Below are 12856 nucleotides of genomic sequence, written 5' to 3' on the forward strand. Positions count from 1 at the left end.
ATTTGTACGTCGACTGTACCTCGCTCGTTCGCTTCATAAATATGGTTCAGATATCTCCTAAAAGCTACTTTTCTCTGCTTTCAAAGGATGCATTTTGTTTAACGGTAGCTGCAAATTTGTTTCAACTGTAAAAGAAAACGCAAAGGTGTAAACTGGCAGTTGAGCTCAACTTGTCTCAGGAAATGCAAAATTGTGAAAAACCTCTTGCACCTAGAGAAATATCTTTCGAGATACTTTGAGATCGGATGCTAATCAACATATTTAAGCATTTAGAAGTACGTGTATAGATTAGTTTATTAGCCACGCATGTTTGAAAAGCATAGAAAACAGAACAATGTAATCTGCAATAACTTTTGGGATATGCATTGCACTGCGGCGCCTTTTCGTACAGTTTGAGATCGTCTAATCTCACTTCCATTCTGAAAATTTCATTCGTCTGCCTTGTTTAGTTTAAAAGTTATTCCTGATCAAAGTAAGCGTTTTTTCGAAATAGTTAAAAACGGAATGCAATACTGTTCAGGTAACCAGCACGTGGCAGTTCTGAAATTTTGCGTGAAGAAACTTAACACTTCGCTCTACGCGGCTAAGCATCGCTTTTACTCTACGGCTTTTAGGGAATGCGCAATATCTAGTTGATTTTAGCTACCTTTTTTGTTCTCCTTATGAAGCGCACAAGCTCTTGAAACGTTCCGCGGCTTCTTTTTTTCTGGCAAATATACTCTTAAAATGTCGGTCTGTCATTCTTTTAATCAACTTCTAACAATTTCGAACAACAAAGTCCACAGAATACAAACAGTAATAGCAATAACGCAGCGACATGCGATAAATGTAGATGGATGGATGGATGGATGGATGGATGGATAGGAGCGCCCCCTTTGAAACGGGGTGGTGGCAATTGCCACCATGCTCAGCTTTTCTTTATTTATTATTTTTTTGTTTACTGTGTTGGCAATTCTCATTAAGATTCTCCATCAACTTTGCCTACAGTTTCCTACTATTCTGTAGATAAATGTAGTAAGTAGCGCCATCTACACACATGCACGTGTACTAAATAATCACAGTTCAAAAAAATAACGAGTGTGGCGCTGCTAAACATTTACACTCAGGAGGTGTCCACGAGAGGAAACGATATCTCTACGATGTTTGCACGTTTCCCTCGATTTTGCCCTATGTAGTGTGTGTCGAACTTCGAAGCAGATTTTCGCCATATTGCTTTGCTGGATTGTTTTGTAGCGTAAAGCTAGTAAAGCCACACTACGCGGGTCAGAGCCGAGTTTTGCGCGAGTGTGCGCCGCCTGTTATGCGCATGCGCGAGAACCGCGTGACGTCACGAGAGGCGCAGGTCCGCCGGTGCGAGCTCCTCGCTGCCAGCGCCGCCGGCGTGCGCTCCTCTCCGACGCGTGACCTCGTGTTTACGACAGTTGCGCCGCGCGCTACTGCGCATGCGCGAGGAGGGTGCGCGGAGAAATGACGGTCGCGCTCAACATGTAAGCTCTGGTAAGCTAAAGAGAGTCGAGCCGCTGCCAAACGGCGCAGAAGACTGGAAAATGTCAATTCTTCCGATCCCGAGGTTGTCGCCTGGCAGTTCGCCGTCGAGCAGCCAAGGCGAAACGTGCGGCCGAAACACCGGATCACTTTACGCTACGTATATCCAGGCATAGCAGAGCTAAGCCACTGCCAATTTTTTTCACCTGACGCTACGAAACGCATTCTGGGCGTCGTATTATTTTTCGAGGACAGCTTTGGCATTGCTAAAGCGACAGGAAAGGGAAGAGACAGGCTTTCGCTTCGTGCTGCCGGTTGTTCGTTGTTCCGGCTAGCGCTGTGGAGGGGAAGTTGGAGAGCGCTCGATTCGCCTGCACTCAATGCACCAGTTCGGCAAAGTTCTGCGGCAGCGGCGGTGCGGCGGGTGTGTACCGCTAGTTCCGGCACTTTGAGCGCAGTTTGGCACTGTCTGCTTCCAAAACGGATGGTCGAGTGCAGGCCTGGTCGTCGCTAGCCTTTGCGATGCCAATGAATTGCAGCCAGCTGTTTACAGCCTACATCAGCGGCAGCCAACCTCTCGTATCTCATGAAGAAATGTGCAAACCGCACATCACAATAACATGTTGCCATGAACCAGCCTCGATCCGTTTCTTTGGAGAACTCGAGCAGCGTTCTAGCTTGTCGACGAGTGAAAGTTACTTGAGTCTCCGCCGTTTATCACAACCCGCAAACCATCATCTGCTTCCAGCTGCACTATTTCAGCACTAACCATGGAGCAGGTGCAGTTTTCCTGAACTAGACTCGCACTTCTTTCAAACGAATGCCGTGGTTCAGAGGGCGCCACGTTCCACCGCTGAAATGAATCCATGTGGTATATAAGTCGGGTACAACTCAAGAACGAAGCAGCACATGCGCATCAAAGGAGACCGCCCAGCCAAGTGCGTCGACCGAACAGTTTTCTGTTCGGTCTCCACAGGTGCGCCGCGACAGCAGTGGAGACTGAAGCTGCCACGACCGTCTGTTGCGAATATGACCCCACCTGTAACATTCAGCGCTTTTGCGAAAAAGACGCTCTCGCGCGGATCTATGCGAAAGGTGAGCAGCCCAGCCCTCTCCCCCCCCCCCCTCCACCTTTAGTGGCCAGAGCAGCTGAGACAATAAACGGGGGCACCACACCTACTAGTACCTTCGCCTTTCTCCCTGTCTTTTCCCCTACTCCAGCTCAGGTGCTCCTAGAGACGATGGCGGATGCCGGGGCAGCAAAATATTTTCCTTTCTTTTTGCGTTATTATTCTTTTAGCCTTATCCCGAACAAAGGACATCCACTCTCGGCTACACGGGGACAAAATGCCGTCTCCTTCCTTCTCTTTCGCAGGCTTGGCTGCATGCACAGCCACAGAAATCGGCGTGACTGGCTGGAGGGCTCCCTCTGAGTTGCATGTGCCGCTTCGTTCTTTAGTTGTAACCGACTATAGTGCTGTGAGGTCCCCTCTTCCGGAACTGGCACAAAGGACCGCCCCCTCCCCTTGCTGCGCGCCCCTCCTGCAGGCGGGGTAGACTAGCGCCGCAGGAAAAGGAATTCTCGGAAAATGATTACAAGCACGTTATAAGCGGTGTTTACATGACGGGTTGAGTGGAGGATTTGAGCTGAAAACCGGTTACTGGGTTCATGTAAACGAGTCGGGTCCGTGAGTCGAGGGAGCGAGTCCAGTCAACTCCGCTGCAGGGGGTGGGTTGACTCACTCGACCCCAACAGCAGATAGCACGTGAACCGGTCTGAGTCGGGTTAGTGGAAGGAGGGGTGATAAATGCGAACCTGTTATTCGCTTGCGCCGTAGCGCCTGCGAGGCAGCCGTGCATGCCGCAATCTTCCCGGCTGCCACTGCCCTTTCCCGCTGCGCCGTTCGACGCTTGGTGCCGCTGCTGTTGAACCGGTCGCGACTCGCTAAAATCGAGTTCATGTAAACATGCAGTCAAGTTGGGCTGACCTTGCTCAACTCGATCTCCTGGCTCGACCCGCCGAAGTCGGGTTCATGTAAACGAGGCTATAGTTTCCTGACAATAGACGGTGTGAAAATAGCAGCTGTTCCTACAGTTTCCAGCTACGCGCGCGTGGACACGCACGCATACACACACACATACGCGGGCGCACTTTTTCAATCTTTGATCCAACCAAATAGAGGCAAATCGACGCAAGGCAAGAAAGATATACATTTCAGCACGCGATGGAAAATTCTGGAGGGAACAATCAACCTAATAATGCAAACTGGATACAAGAAAGACGTACGTCTAAAATGAATAAGAGCACGCAGTTGAGGGTCCAAACGAGAGAGGGGAGGGGGTCGCCCTAAGTGCCTACAGAACTATCGCTTTGTAGCCGAACCCTTTTTTTTGGCAGCATTCCTGCACACCTCTCCCCCCCCCCCCCCCCCCCCCGTTCTGCTTCGTACAATGTCTATAAAAAAGTCTCGAGTCCGCCTCGTGAATGGTATGCATCTGTATACTGCATTTTTGTGAGCCTTGGCAAAATTCCGTCGAAGTTGATCGGAATTGGTTGCAAGGTGCCGCCGCATGTACGACGAATATTTGCTTCTGAGGTAAACACATTCCGACACCCTGCGGTGCTAATCCTCTCAATAGCAATTTCACGTCTCTTGCGCAATGTCGATTCATCTCAAGGGTAAACAGAAATTGACAATTGCCCACTTCTCTCTGCCTTTTTCTTTACCAACCATAGTTTATAAGGTTGGACAGGCATACGCTGAGCGTTGACTAAATTGTATAGCTGTCTTTGTTATAGTTTTCTTATCATAGATGCAATATCATTTGATAAAAAAATATTTTTTTTTTCAGCGCTATAGTTAGCAGGTTACACTCTAGACCAAGAGTGTTCCGACTACTACTAATATTACTATGCATCAACAGTGACGACATGATTGCACGCGCTAAAGACGAGGGCAGGCAGAAGGAAGGACACAAGAAAGGAACCGATTTCAACTATAAGGTTCATTGAAAAAACAAAACAAAAACGCTAGAAATCTATACATGGGACATAAACATAATTAATTTTCTTTATTTCACACCTTCGTTATTTTTGGCGTCCGCTTCCTCTTTTCGCTTACTTACTAATTTGCTCTGTGCAATTATGTCGACAATTATCACTAACTCTCCCAAGTTTCCACTGTGTCGACGTTGTGCCTTTTGCGATGCGGGCTGGGCAGCATTATTTTTTTTCGTTTTCTTTGCTCCCACTAATATATGTCACGACATTGAAAACAGGAAAGTCTGTAGTCGGGTAAAACTCAAGAACGAAACGGCACATTCCCTCAAAGGAGGCCCTCCAGATAGTAACATCGACGGTACAGCTTTCTGCGGCTATTTAGCCAAGGCTGAACAAGAGAGAAGGAAACGGTCCTCTGTTCCCGTGCTGGCATCCTTATCCCGAACAAGGATCACCCCACCTCTGACGCCGTTTGCACAAAGACGGTACCCTCTTTGCCCCGGCTCTCCAACTTTTTCCCTTCACCCTTCCGGAACCATAGACCGAATAAAGGCAGCCCCACTCTCTTTGGCTTTGGCGAGGGACAGGCAGAGAAAGAAGCATGCGGAACCACCCCAGCCAAAGCCTCCCCCCACGCACGACAGGGACTAGCAGCCGGGCTTGCCATGGTTCGTTTGTAATCCTCTGAAGGCAGGCGCAGCAACAAAAGAAAAGCCTTCACGCAGCACGGGTGCACGGATCAAGAAAGGACCGGACACCTATCTCAACATCTCAACCAAAACCAGTCTCGGGTCGCTGGGGGCAAGACGGGTAGACACTATCTCAGTGATGGATCAGTGTCCTAGCCTGGTGGCAGAATATGAACTACTCGCAAGATGGCGGCAGTGGAACCGCCACCTTAAAACGCGTCTTACCGTCCTTCCAGCAACACACGAAGCTCGTCCTCAGCAACGTGCTAGACCACGGGAATTTCAGTGCTGTGAGTTTGACGCTGTTTCCTCCTACTTCAGTATGGAACCTGAACGGAGCTTCCTACTTGCCGCCAACGCTCCCGCATTGGCGCTGGCAAGGCACCTCGACGCCCATGCGGCGACGCTCGTGGAACTGGAACTCACGAACAACCGCATCGTGGGTGGAGATGAGCTGTGCAGCTTGGCCATCCGCGCCCAGAACCTACAAACCCTCAAATGCCTCGCCTCCTCTGTGGAGGCGCGTAACATCATACGTCTCATCCTGGTGCCTTTAAGCCACCTGACCCGCGTGGAGCTCTCGATGGTTGGCGAGGACGACTACACGCGCACACAGATCGAGGAAATTGGCAAGCCGACCGGGAGTGAATTCCGGAAAACCGTGTCCTACAGCATCCTCCACCTTTATGTCGAGATCGCCGGCGACGCCAACTTCGACCTTCTCGATTTGTTCCTCGAGTACTGCCCGAACGTGACCGATCTTCACGTGCACTTGGTGCGCGGTCCCTTCGACAGCGCCGTCCTGCGGTGCGCCAGGATCTTGGTCAATCGGCCCAACATGGAGACGTTCGCGTTCACTTCTGAGCTGCCGTCGCCACATCCCCTCGAACTGCCGGAGGCGTTCGACTTCGGACACATTGCGATCGCGTGCGCCAACGTGCTGCAACGGCGCGAGGGACAACGGTGGAACTGCAAGCGTCTCCGCGACTTGGCGACGTCCAACCAACCGGCACTGCCCGAGCCCCTGACCGTGGTCGCCGTCGAGGAGCGCGACCTCGACGAACAGATTCACCAGACCGGCGTGCTAAACAACTGGGGCGCTGTGCACTCCCTCTGCCTCGTCCTGCTGTCGCCGCGAGCCCGTGGCGGATATCCACATGCGGCCGTATCAGGCTACTTCAACTGGGACGCCCTTAGCGACCTGTTCTTTCTATTCAAGAACCTCACTGAGCTGAACGTTAACTCTTTCCACTTCGCCTATGACGTCGACTTTACAATACTGCTGGAAGATTCCCCGTGTAGTCTCCGGGCGCTCTCACTTCCCCCCTGCGCCCTGCGCCCTGAATGTGCACTCGAGCGACTGGCGAGGTGCACAACTATCTATGACCTGGACATTCGTTCCGGCTACGACGGCCCCAGTAGAGCTTGCGACCGTTGTTTGTCTAGGATCGACTTGAAGCCCGTTCCGTTTGAAAGTTTGAGTGTGAACACTTTGCACGGCCGCCTGACGATCTACAACGCACCGTCGACGTACCTAAATTTCCTCACAGGCAGCCAGATGGCTGAGCTGCGCATTGTTGACGACTCTCCCAATCCGTGTAAAGCCTACACCCAGATAGGGTGGTTCCTGCAATTCAATACGTCTCTGCGTACGCTCGTCCTCTCGTACACGGGTCTCTGCTTCACTACAAGCTCATTCCAGGTATTCTGCAATGCGGAAAGCATTATTTAGTCGCACTGTAGATGCATGAACCTTAAAGAACTCGGTGTCTTTATTACATGTGTAGATGTGTTGCACGTAGATCCACGTGCCCCAACGTTCTTGATCACTAATAGCTTCCAAGGAGCCAATAAGTGAATTAGATGAGCGGGCTGCCTTTTAGCGCGCACCTGATGCATCAGCAAGGCGATGTCTATGGCGGTAGTGACGACCTGCAATTCCCCCCCCCCCCCGCCCCCCGTAAAATTAGTCCTTGTTTTGATTTTATATGCGCATGCTCTGTAAAAACGTGTTTGCTGGCCGCACGATGTTCAGGTTACTTTTTTTCTCACTTTCGTCGCCCAGTGCTGAACTCGAAGCTTAAAAAACTTCAAGCAGTAGAACGCTTCATAGTTGGCGCGCTCCGATAACCTGTTTACTGGGGATATAAAAATGCTTGGTTGCTCTCACCTATGTGCGCCTGCAAGCATTCAGTCACCTGTAAAGGTGCATCCCGTGCAATTTGAGCTAGTACTGCTGCCGGAAAATATGCCGACCAATCTAAGCTGCGTGGCCTGATAATGATGGATATTTGAGGGACGTCGAGCGGAAGGGCTTCTGTGGCCAAAGAACGCCATGGCACAAACTGGTACACATTCTAGTCGAGGTGGAGAAAAAGACAAATTTCCGAAAGCATTTCGCCTGAAAGAAACTGGGCATCAGGTCAGGGAAACGCTTGTACCCATTTTATCGCAAGTGGTTACTCGGATCCACTGGGGTTCGAGCCTGGCCTCATAGTCATGCGACCTGTGCCTGACGTTCTGGGCACTAAGTATACAGCAGTCTTCATCATAATTCAGTGTTTCCGAATGTAAAGAATGTTTCTGCAAGACTCTAGGAAGCAAGGCTACTCTTTGAAACGGCACATTTCGTGCAATGCAACCCTAATCCTGCTCAATTCAACCAGAATACCATTAGGGACGTTAGTACCGGCAGAGACACTATAAAATTTAATTCGTGGCCTTACGAATGGTCTTTAGTAAGCCAGTTATCTGATTCCAAATACCAAGAATAGTTGACTGGTTTGAGCTGCATTCAAAGAGAGGGAGCACATCCAGTGGAAAAATTATTTTTATGACAGCATGTTAAAGGCTATCTACGTGAAGATTAAGCTTGCAGAGCATTAATACTTACGGAAAATGGCGCTTCGTAACAGTTTTCGGGTGTTTTTGCACATGCTTGAAGGCGGACAGGAAAAACTGGAGAAAAGACGCACCTGCAGATCCAAACGGAGACGGTAACTGTGTGTTTGGGCGGGTGGTTCCGTAGTGATGCGATTTTTTTTAGCGAAAGAATATAAACATAAAAATGACGCGATCACGTAACAAAAGAGTCAGGGTGGGACGAGCCGCAACATGCATTCGTTGGGTATGTTAATGAATTTTGCTTTGCGCTTCGCCAGTCCTTTCGCTCTATATGATGATAGTTCAACCGGTGTACGGATTATAGCTCTAATGCTTTATTGTTGATTATTGCTCGTCTTGCTAGGCATGATAGAATCTCAGCGCACGAGGACACACACAAAACGGCACTGATCAACTTTATTTTAGGCATGGTTTTCATCTGCGCATTATATTTTACATGATATTGCATGGTGTTTACAAGAATTATTTAGCCCCGTAACATTCCTGCATTGTTCTGTTGTTTGTTCATGACAGCCGCCGCGATGTCTCAGTGGTTGCGGGGCTTTGCTGCTGACCCGAAAAACGCGGGCTCGAACCGAGCTCCGGGGGTGGAATTTCGATGAAGACGAAACTCTAGAGGCCCGTGTACTGTGCGATGTGAGTGCACGTTAAAGGACCCCAGGTGGTCGAAATTTCCGGAGCCCTTCACTACGGCACCCCTCATAGCCTGACGCTTTGGGAAGTTAAACACCACAGAACATATTTGTTCATGATCTATCGACGGTCCCGAATGGCGCAGATTACATGAGCAATGGAGCCTCCACTCCCTGATGTTGAAGACATGGTGCGATAGACATATACAGCGCCAGGATTGCGATCGAAAACGCGTGCGTCCGGCTCCAGGTGACTCAAACATTTGGGCGGCAAGACAACTTCGCATGCACCCTCCAAGTGATTCAGTCGAATCCACGCTCGACTGCTGATCTCAGGGGTGTGGGTATCAAATTTTGTCCAGGACGGCCACTTGTCGAATGGGATAGAATGAAAAAGGTCCCCATGCTTTCCCCTTTCGACGCACGATAAAGTATTGCAGGTGGCATAAATCATTTCACAGCCCTCCACTGCGGCATGCCTTTAGCCGACGTGTCGCATCGGGGTGTTAAGTGCCGCGTGCCATTACTAGCGAGCATGCAATGGTGCTCTTTCTAAGGAGCGCGATTTCCACAGCCTACCGTAAAAACTCTTTTTTTTTTTTTCACCCAGGACAACATCTTAAAGGCGAAGATCCTTCGTTACCTGTGCATCCTGTCCGACGCGCATGAGCCGGACGAGCTCGTCGAGTCTGTCGTCGAAAGGACGGCCAGCAGATTCCGGAATCTCGAGGCAATGCACGTTCACTACCGTAACGAAAATGACGTGCCGCAGCAACTGACCTGGCTTCTTGCACCGGAGGACCCGGAAGTGCTGCAAGGACTCGTCGCCCCTGCCCCCCCTTTGCCGGAAGGTTTAAGGGATGCCCACATGTACCGTGGAAAGCCTTGCGTCCTCTGCTCAACGCAGACGTTCATCGGACTGAAGAAGCCGCACAACCGCGGGAGCAGGTCTTGCGTATAGTGTCTTTTCCGCCGCCACGATTTCTTGCTCTCGAAACAATGGGTCCGAGCCGCTGATCTTCTGCTTCTTTCCGCAATCTCATATCTTTTTAGAGCGCAGCTCTTTGGCGTCCGTTCCTGGGTTTCGCGTCGGCGTCGGCGTCGGCGTCGGCGTCGGCCTCGTAACCAGCTCCGCCCCCAATTTCACGCTTTTCAATTGGTCGAAATGCTCGTGACGTCACAGTGCGGGAATTTCAAATGGGGCCAATTGTACTTTGGCTAGTAACCATGCAACCAATCAAAGGGATCGTATAGTGATGCTGCAACTAAGTTGGACTGAGTTTAGTTAATTGCTTAATTAATCAATTAGCCTAATTAATATAGAGGAGAATGAAGAGGTCAGAAGAAAAAAAGACGCGCGCCGCAGCGACAACAGCGTCCGCGGAAGGAGACGCTGCTGAAAAAAACAGATAAGTACGAAGCCGCGTTCCCTCCACCACCACGCACTTCCCCACTCAGTAAGACGTTGCTCGTTTCATATACGTTGTGTCGAACATCCTAGACAGTTCCAACAATTGACAGGTTAATGACAGAACACGATGGATAGAAATACAATAATATAAATATGAAATAGCCTAATTAACCTTTCTAGTTAGACCGCATAAATCAATAAAACCGAGAACGAAATTGTTCGAGTTGGGGAATCGAACCAGGGTCTCCGGAGTGCGATACGAGCACGCTAGCCACTCCGTAATGCCAGCTGAATGGTTTGGAATGAACAAAGGCGCGTCTAGCTAATACGGCGTCTTCGTTCACTCCCATCTTCCCCCTTTCCCTTACGGCGAGGTGCAGGTGTCCACCCAGATATGCGAGAGAGATACATTTCCTTTCCTCAAAAAATAAATTTACCGTCCAGCAAGGCGTACAGCCGAATTGGCGATGGCGTTCTGTGGACTCCCTGGCAGCGTTGCAAGACGCTGTCGCGTTCCACTCTTACAGGCGAAGCTTAACATGTTAACCACACATCAGTAACACACGCAGACAGCCAATGGACGCGTCATTGCTGGCAGCACTTGATTCATCATTCACAACCACATTCTTAACGTACGCTCCCTTGCCGCACATGCCAAGGACGTACACCACGATCACATTCTGCGCCATTCCTCTGTACTTTGCTTTGCTGAAACCTGGATGGATCCTGAAGAGCCTCTCGAAATCATAGATTTCCTATACTGCTGTGGTGCTCGCAGAGACCACAACAGAGCGGCGGGAGTCGCTATCTACTTGCGCACAGGTCTCTCTGCAATACCAGTAGAAATGTTTGGCACGTCACATGAAGTTGGCGAACTGTGCGCCGCAAAGTTGCCCAACGTCTTGCTGGTAGTAGCTGCCTACTTCGCCCCTACCGCACTCACGAAAGACGTCGTGCACTTCCTGCAACTCGCATTAACCGTCCATCGATCCACACCGATGTTAGTAGTGGGGGACTTTAATGTTGACATAAAGACAAACAGCAATTTCCTAACACTTATGCGGGAGAACATCCCGTTCCTCTCGCTCGTAACGCGTCCCACGGCTGTGACAACCTCGCGAGGCACTTGTATAGATCTCGTCTTTGAGAATCAAGCATTGGTGTACCAAGTCGAACATATATCAGTCTATTTCTCCGACTACAAAGCTTCCTTCATGACTGTCAACTGTTAGTGGAGTCTTTGTTAAAGGAATACGTGTGAAAAATAAAAAATCAAATTCTGTGATAGCGCATACATGTGTTGCTCGATTTCTTTGCCTCAATCTATCGAAAAAGTGAAACAGCTTATTTGCTGCGCTCAAATTTCGCATTAGGAAGTAACGTAATCGTCGGTAATTTTTATGTTACCTTATACGCTTGTAAGGAGATAGCGCCACCCAGCGGCGTTCGTGAGGAGAAGAAGACAAAGCACGAGGAGCGCGTGCTGAGGGGTACGCCGGGACAGGTCGAACAGGATTACGTGGCAGAGAAGAGAAGAGCGCGGTGGGCGACGGACGTGGACGAGTTCTGCTGGCTCCCCGAGTTCCGGGCTTGGGCCTCAGCCGCAGACGTCCGGGCCACCAGACCTGGACATCCATCGTCGAGACCTCAACCACCAGGCCCAGGCGCCACTCTTCTCCGTCCATCCGTCAGCTGCTCCACACAGGCCGCTTCTGGCGCCTACGTGATTTTTCCGGGATACAAGACCTGGGAACCGTGCCGGGAGCCCACGAACGCTGACGCTGCGGTAGCGTTGCATCGACGTTGGAACGCCAAGAGACTCCTTGACTGCCCGACACCCAGCCAGTCCTCTCCGCTCGTTGCTCGAATAAGACAAGTAGTGTGACTTTCCTCTTTGACTCTTTTTTCTGCATTTTTCGTAAGCGCCCTGTTCTGTTTCCCCGTGTGTTTTTCCCGTGTGTTGTTGCGTTGTTCTCTTGTTCCTTTCCTTTTTTCTCGCTCATATTGAAATTGGTTTCCTTTTTGATAAAATCCGCCTCGTTTATTGTTTGTACTTTTGTGTTTATTTAAAATAAGACCTGCAATCTCACAGAGTCCTCACAAATTTGGCGTCCACTACGACAGGACGAGGTCGGTTTTTATTTATTTGCCTGTTGTGTTAATTTAGGAACAATATGAGCGCTTCAGATTTGGTTGCTTTAGGCGAGCGCATGGGCTTGTGCGGCGCGGAGTTACGAGCGTGGGTGGAGGACGAGCTTCGTAAGGCACGGGAAGAGAGAGCCGCTGAGCGTGAAGCTGCGAAGCAGAAATTGGAATTAGAGGCACGGAATTTAGAGGCTGAGCGTGAAGCTGCGAAGCAGAAATTGGAGTTAGAGGCACGGAATTTAGAGGCGGAGCGTGAAGCTGCGAAGCAGAAATTGGATTTAGAGGCACGGAATTTAGAGACGGAGCGAGAGGCTGCGAAGGAACGCTTGGAGTTAGAGGCGCGGAACTTGCAGCTACAAATAAGGCTCATGGAGGGTGGCGCAAATCCTCCGAGTGACCGTGGAGAGCGTAGCGTCTCATCGACCAGCTCCATTAACCCGCACAGCCTCATACCACAGTTCAATGAAGCGCGGGATGACCTCGATGCCTACTTAAAGAGATTTGAGCATGTGGCCACGGGGCAGGGTTGGCCAAAAGAAAAGTGGGCAACGGCGTTGAGCGTGTGCCTTGGCGGCGAGGCACTTAGGGT

At 50.3% G+C, this 12856-nt stretch overlaps 1 protein-coding gene across 2 annotated transcripts in view; it reads right to left on the reverse strand.

Moving 5' to 3' along the window:
* Nucleotides 1-12038, reverse strand: part of LOC149366344 (uncharacterized) — a 435928-nt gene extending 423890 nt beyond the window's left edge. For both annotated transcript variants that reach the window (XM_089550296.1, XM_089550271.1), the window contains exon 1: nucleotides 11530-12038. The gene's annotated coding sequence lies outside the window, so the exon portion shown is untranslated. The remainder of the gene's footprint in view (nucleotides 1-11529) is intronic.
* Between the last annotated feature and the right edge of the window lie 818 nt (nucleotides 12039-12856).

This window comes from Amblyomma mixtum, chromosome 1 (assembly GCF_055824585.1).
Source record: "Amblyomma mixtum isolate Tamu chromosome 1, ASM5582458v1, whole genome shotgun sequence".
NCBI lineage: Eukaryota > Metazoa > Arthropoda > Arachnida > Ixodida > Ixodidae > Amblyomma > Amblyomma mixtum.